Below are 7,108 nucleotides of genomic sequence, written 5' to 3'. Positions count from 1 at the left end.
GTGTCCGGGCCGCGGGCCGGAGCGGGTCGTGCGCGCTGAGGAGGAGCCGCCGCCGCCGTCGCCGTCGCCGCCGCTACCGCCAGCGCTACCGAGGCCGAGCGGAACCGTTAGCGCCGCGCCGCCGCCGCCCGCCTGCCCAGGAGCAGCCCCGGGCCCACCCGCCCGCGTCCAGGTGAGGCGGGGGCCTTCGACGGCGCCCGACGGGGTAGGCCGCGGCAGGCCTGAGCTCGCCTGGGCCGGCCGCGGGCGCTCGCGGGCCTGCACCGGCCGAGGCCCAGGCCGCGCCGCGCAGGGAGGGGACGCGCGCGGGCCTCGGCGAGCGGGCGGGGGCCGGCCGGTGTGGGCGCCAGCGACAGGCCCCGGGCCGGATTCCTCGGCCGCCGCGAGGGCCGAGGTAGGGGGTCGCGGCGTGGGCACGCGCCTGGCGGCCGGACTCCGCGGCCGGGCCCGGGTAGCCTTGCAAGCCGGGTATCCGGGGGCGGGAGAGCGGAGCCAGAGGCGAGGGAGTGGAGTGAGCGCCCTCAGCTCTCGGAGGTCACGGCCCCCGGGCTCGCTCCCCCGGGAAATCTTACACAATCTTTTGTAGCGGTTGTCAGAGGACCGCGGTGGATCTGAGGTCCTCTTAGAAGTGTACAAACCCTTCGGTATGTATGAGAGCCCTAGGGGAAGAAAGAAAAATATTTTTTGAACACCGTTTCTCACAAAACAGTTTCTGGGGTGTGGGACGTCTGGATTTGTAAAATGTGTGTGTGTTGAAAACACAAACTGCACGCAATTGAACAATGGGGGATGGATGCTCTTCCTTTTCCGGCGTCCTCTGCTGCTAGGCATATTAAAAATGGGTTCTGATACCCACTGTGTGCAGGGCAGGTGGAGAAGAACTTCTGCAGGTGCCGCCCCTGGAGGAACAGAGCCCCCCCTCACAGAGTATTCATGAGCGATCTGAATAGCCAAGGCTCCAAAAGTGGGACGTTGGGGAGGCGGATTCTCTCGAAAAGCGTTTCTCAACCTTGGCACTACTGACATTTTGGGTCTGATCATTCTGGGTTTGGGTGGAGGAGGGGCTGTCCCTGGCATCTACCCACTTAGATGCCAGCAGCATCTTCTTCCCCCATTTGTGAAGATCAAAAATATCTTTAGAGATTTCCGAAAGTACCACACACATACTCACATGTGTGAGAACCACTCCTGGACTAAATGAATGATCTTCCACTAGAAGCACCCCTAGCCCTATTTCTGATTCCTTGAAATCCAGAGTTCCCAAGACGTTGGACAAACTCTACTTGTGGGAGCCTTAGTTTGCTTATCTGTAGAATGGGATGGATGAGACTGTTGCTGTGCAGATTTAAGGATTTGGGAAGCCTTAGCATTCTGCATGACCTGTGCCTGAGGAGACACTGAATATATAATGTTATAAATAGTCGACCATATTTAGTGAGGATTTACTATGTGCTATCCACGGATGGACATTGATCTCCAGCCTTTGAGGTGGGTACTGTCTGTTGTAAGTTCCGTTTTAGGAACAAAGAAGCCCAGTAGGTCGCTTAGTGAGACCAGTCTCACACGGGAAAGTGGCTAATGGCAGGATTTGAACTCAGGCACTCTGACTCAGATTTCTTACCTTTAACGGCCAAGTTTTACCACTCTTATAATCCCAGCATCTGGGGGACCTGGAGAGACGTTCCATTCATGTATCACTGAGCATTTTCTGTGTGCAGAGCTTTGTGCTAGGATCTGTTATAAAAATATTTGACTTAAAGGCCCATGAAGAAAGCAAGATATATGAACATCTCAAAAGGTTTATGTTGAAGAGGCGGAGTTTCGGATTGGCTGTGTTGAGTGTGAAGTCATGGGGCAGCAAGTGGAAAATGAGAGGTTTATGAAAGTACCATCTTCCTAAGGCCCTGCTTTTGTGTCACCCCTGCCTCCCATCTCTTATCACCTTTCCGCACTCAAGCAAGGTCTGATTATGTTATTCCCAATCAAGAGTGTTTGGGTGGAAAATAAATTAATTTTTAAACCTTTTTAGGTGGCTTAAAAGCTGAAGTCGAGGATCCTTTGCACATTCTAACCACTGCCCCCCTCCCCGCCCCCCCCCCCGCTTCCTTTCTGATTTCACCTGCACATAGGCCCCAAACTCCGACCCTCATGCCTGTTGCCCCCACTTTCTGGAATGTCGGTCTCCTCCACCTGGAGATCTCCTCTTCATGCTGTGTGGCCCAGGTTGAAGCTCACTCACTATATGAAGCCTCCCCAGACTGCTGCTCTTTCTCTGCCCTCACCAGTAGTTCCTCACTCCTGTCCGCATCTCATTCAATGGAATCAGGTTCAGTGCTGAATGGTGAAAGAAGTACAGCCGCCTCCTTTCGCCCCTAGGTGGCAGTAGCTAAGCGGCAAGGCCGACCTGAGACTGAGTCAGGGGAAGAGCAAGAGAAAACCAGCCTGTGGGAGGGAAGTTAGTTTTGCTTCCCTCCTTTAGCTGACTCTCTGCCCTCGGCTTCTGAGTCCCAGGCTCTGTTCTAGGCTCTGGGGAGGCACTGGTGATTGCAGCGAATGCACAGATTGTTTCAGCCCACTCTGTTGAGCGTGGTAATTATGGTTATGTGCCTGCTGGTGTGGAAACACAGAAAAGGAAACTGTTAACCTAGCCCTGGTGGGCAAAGGTAATCACCGTCCTGGAGGAGGTGAAACAGGAGGGGAGGGGTTATCCAGGCCCAGACTGTGGGGAAGGGCTTGGTAGGATGCAAGAACCACACCAGCCAAGGCATGGAGGTGGGGATGTCTTGGTTTGTTCAGAGACCCACACGGGATCTGGTAGTTCAGAGGCAAGAAAGGTGAAGTGAGTGGTGGTAAGAGGACTCTGATAGCTGGTGTGCAGAGGGAAAGGGTGTTGTCCTGCAGACCAGGCCGAGGGGAACTGTCTGACAGTTTGATTCCACAAAGCAAAGGGGTCAGGTCTGCGCACAAGACAAAGAGCTGGAGGAGAATATTGCTGAAAGCCAGCAAACTGCTTCGGAGGTGATGACTTTCCTGTAAATCAGAAAGGTCAAAAATATGACCCAGGGCTATGGTGGTCTGGAAGTAGGGGGTGGGTTTGAGACCCAGTTAGGGGGTAAAGGACACAGGGCTCAGTGGGTGTTTAGCTGTGGGATGTGAGAAAACACTGGGCAATGATTCGGCGCCCTGCCTGAGTGCCCAGTAGGTGGATAACGGTCACTCAGAGAAACAGAGAAGACAAAAGAAGGAGCAGTTTAGCATGTAGACATAGACAAAATAGCACATCACTTGAGTAGGATATGTGTACCTTCTGTGCATATACAGACCGAAAGTGGGGAGGTGGCAGAAGGTAGTGTCCTGTCTAGAGGTGTCGATGGGACTCGCTCATATGTTCACTGTCCATCCTCACTCGAGGGCACTGGCCAAGTCAGTGAGCACAGTTTTATAGACTGAACATGTAAAACCTTACTGTTGGCTCATTATTGTGGGAAACAGGGAGGAGGGGAAGAAATTGCCTCCTCGAGGAATTGACAACCTGAGCTGGGGAAAAAAGACATAGATGTGTGAGATTAAAGTAATGAAAGGAGGAAGCCATGGGTAGCGACAGCCTGGAGAGCCTTGAAAGAAATTATTGTTTGTTACTTGGGGTTTGTTCTTGATGAAGGAGGCGGTATCCAAACTGGTCATTGTCATCAGAGAGGCGTGGGCAGCTATTTCCAGGTGCCGCCAGCAGCCTAAGTAAGAGAAAAGGTGAATGCAGAGAAGTCCAGAACGCTGAGGGGACCGGTTTGGGCAGGCAGAGGATCAAGAAGGTGGGCTTGGAGATGAATCTAGAGAAGTATGCCAGGATCAGGTGGCACAGGGCTTCTCGACACAGTCAAGAAGTGAGTTTGGAAAAGCGCTTTTCTTTTATTCCTTTCCCCCCCTACCCCCAGATATTTATTTGTTTATTTGGCTGTGCCAGGTCTTACTTGCGTTATGTAGGATCTTTAGTTGTGGCCTGTGAACTCTTTTGTTGTGGCATTTGGGATTTAGTTCCCTGACAGAGATTGAACCTGCGCCTTCTGCATTGGAAGCGCGGAGTCAGCCACTGGGCCACCGGGGAAGCCCTGAGAGTAAGGACAGACAGACCAGTCAAGAGGCTTTGGTAGGACAGAGATGGCCCAGCACTCGCCTGAGGATCAGGACTGGGACTGCTGTTTTGTCTTCTACACCCACTGCCTTGCTCGTGCTGGCATGTGATTGCACTCTGTGTGTGCTGGGGGAAAGAAGGGAGCTCAGAGGTGACTGGATCCAGCCACCTGTCAGGGAGACAGTCATGCCAGAGGAAAGATTTACAGGAGAGGAAACAGCGCAGAGCAACCCAAAGGCAAGACTGATGTCGCCACAAACAGAAATCAGGAGACAGAGGAATGGGAGTGAACTGGGGGGAGAAGGCCAAACAGTGCTTGGTGTGAAATAATCATGTGGCAGGGAGACTGGATAGGAGTCAGTCTGCCGAGAAGCTGACAGTGACCTGAACAGGGACAATGGCAGAGAGATGGAGGGAGAGTGAGGCATCTCAGATGCAAAACCAGCAGAAACTGGTGCTCACTTAGGCTTGGGGGATGGGAGAGGTGGCCTGGGGGACAAGTGTAAATGGGTGCCACCAAATGAAGTGATTCAGGGGGAGGGGAAGGTTTGAAGAGGGGGGTGAGAACAGAAGGAGACATGAGGATGCTTGCACCTGGAGGTGGGGAGGACAGGGAGACACGTGCTCACCTTGACTTTGTTGGTAAAGTCAGAGTGAGAGGACGAGACTTGAATGAGGTTCATGTTGCTGGTGAACAGATGAGGAGACCCGCCAGTTCGTCTCAGGATATGTGTGTAATTGATGCGTGACTGACCAGGGACTACCACGGATCTCTTCTGTGTCCCATGGGTGCTTGTGATCCCTGGCTCTGGAATGCACCGTGGCTTCCGTGGAACCCAGGCCCGTTAGAAATGGCCTCAGAGGTACGGATCATTTCCAGGGCCCCAAGTGGAAAGGGTCAGTGTGGTCCTTAGTGGGCGCTCGCCACGTGTCAGGAACTGTGCTGAGAGCTGAAGCAGGGGGTGACACCTCAGTCTGCAGACAGGGAGACGGAAGCTCCGGGAAAGGAAGTGACATCCCTGACAGTTCAGCTGATGAGCAGTAAGGTTAGTGTTGGAGCTCAGGTCTGTTAAAGCCCGTGGGTTTTTCCTCCTGGGCCAGGTTGCTCTGCAGTTTCATGTGAGAGCCCTGGAGGGGCCTTGATCAACTGGAACTCCTAGCAGGGCTGTGGGTGTGATCCAGTGCCCTCGGGGTCTATGGAACGCTCTGGCTGGACTGGACACCCAGCTGCACCCACTCTGCCTCTTTCCTGGGCTTCTCAGACTGGCAGGCATGGACTTGCTGTGACTTAGCTGTCCCCATTGGACAGCTTTCGTCACCGTGGGCTGTGGGAAGGGACGAGGAAGGAAACTGAGTTGATCTCAGTGAGCCCTTACCTTGCGTAGTGGTTGTAATTGGGTCAGGTAGCGCTGTCAGTTTTTTTTTCTGGCACCACAGCGTTTCCTGGGTGACCTTACACTCCTAAGACTTTCACCTTGAAGAACTCAGGACTTTGCATCTGGAAAGGACGGCAGAAATAATTGAGTCCAGGCCCTGTCGTGTGATGTGTGAGGTGTCAGGGTTGAGCCCCAGGATATATTTGACTTGTTCTAGTTTTGTTCTGGCCCAAGTAGAAAGCCTGTTCTGTGACTATAAACCAAGACAGATGCTCATAGGTGCCTGGTGGAAACTGATCTTGCTGCTTTGCATATGTACCGCCTACATATGCTTTTATATCATTTATATACACACACACATACACTCACATGTATAGGGTATCTCTCCCTTATATACACAGTAGGTATACTACTGATGTGAGCAACATCTTTGAAGTCACACGACCAGAACTTTTGAAAATAGCTCAGTAGGGCTGAAAACCCTCAGAGATCGTCCCAACGGGACTTCTCCATCACAGATCCGTTACCAGAAACATTTCCAAATTAGCAGGGATCACTTTGCTACACTAAGTTTCTCCTTTTGCTCCCTGCAACTGACTTTGGTGCACGGGTTGGGCTGGGATGGGATGACCATAATAAAGTAAGATATTAAATGTATTAAATAGATTGTCGATACAATTTCTAGCCACCCTTCTTTAACATCAAATAATGCATATACATATGATTCCCAGTGTGCCTGTACCCCTCTTCTGTGTGTGCCTGGTATGTTTGCCAGATACCCCTGGGGACCCTTGGCAACAGTGATGTAGCCTTGACCCTCAAAACTTTCACTGATGTGGGTGAAAAGCAAATAATTATGAGTCAGAGTGATTTGTGCAACAATGAAGGTTCACACCAGCAGTGTACAGGCACTGAGAACAAGAGCAACTGAGCATCCTGGGAGATTATTTAAAGATAAATGAAGAGGTGATGGAGAGGGAGGGCTGTCCCTGTCAAGAGAGCAGCTGAAACAAAAGCACAGAAAGATGAAGGTCCGCAGCATGCTGGGGACGGTCAAGTGAAGGGAGAAGGGGGGACGAGCAGGGGCCGTTGTAGCAGGCCTGGCATTTTATCCTTGGAAGACTGCTCTGCAGCAACAACTTGAGGGTTGGTCCTGCCACTAATTAACAGGGTGATGACTGCCCCTGGACAAAGTCGTGTAACCTCTGAGCCTCAGCAGGTGGTGACTCCACTGTCAGGGAGAACCGGCGGGGGCGGGAAGTGGGGGAGCTGGCTTGGTGGGGCTGGGGGGGGTAACCTGGAGATGTCTACAGGACTGCCACTTGGAGGGACGCTGAGTAACAGGAGGCAGGGTCTGGCGAGTGAGAGATGGCTGGAGTCATCGATTGTCAGGCAGACACCAAGACCAGGTTGTGGTTGGTGCTTCCGGGGACAGCTATGCAGATTTGGAAAGGTCAGGGGAAGGGACGTGAACTGCAGGGTGGCACCGAAGCACCAAGAAACTGCTCTTGGGGTTTGAGTTCTTCAGCGGTGCCAGTTGACCAAGAATGGGGCCCACAGGGGGCTGCTCAGCCTTGACTGGGCATGTCAGGAGGAGGCAGCA

General features: G+C 52.8%; 1 protein-coding gene across 1 annotated transcript in view; it reads left to right on the top strand.

The window, feature by feature from the left end:
* The first annotated feature begins 18 nt into the window (after window positions 1–18).
* ELAVL1 (ELAV like RNA binding protein 1) overlaps window positions 19–7,108 on the top strand; it is a 37,197-nt gene continuing 30,107 nt past the window's right edge. The window contains exon 1 of the mRNA XM_019964273.2: window positions 19–172. The gene's annotated coding sequence lies outside the window, so the exon portion shown is untranslated. The remainder of the gene's footprint in view (window positions 173–7,108) is intronic.

The sequence above is a fragment of the Bos indicus genome, chromosome 7, assembly GCF_029378745.1.
Source record: "Bos indicus isolate NIAB-ARS_2022 breed Sahiwal x Tharparkar chromosome 7, NIAB-ARS_B.indTharparkar_mat_pri_1.0, whole genome shotgun sequence".
NCBI lineage: Eukaryota > Metazoa > Chordata > Mammalia > Artiodactyla > Bovidae > Bos > Bos indicus.
Note: the sequence above shows the minus strand (reverse complement) of the source record. Positions and strands in the feature narration are given on the sequence as shown.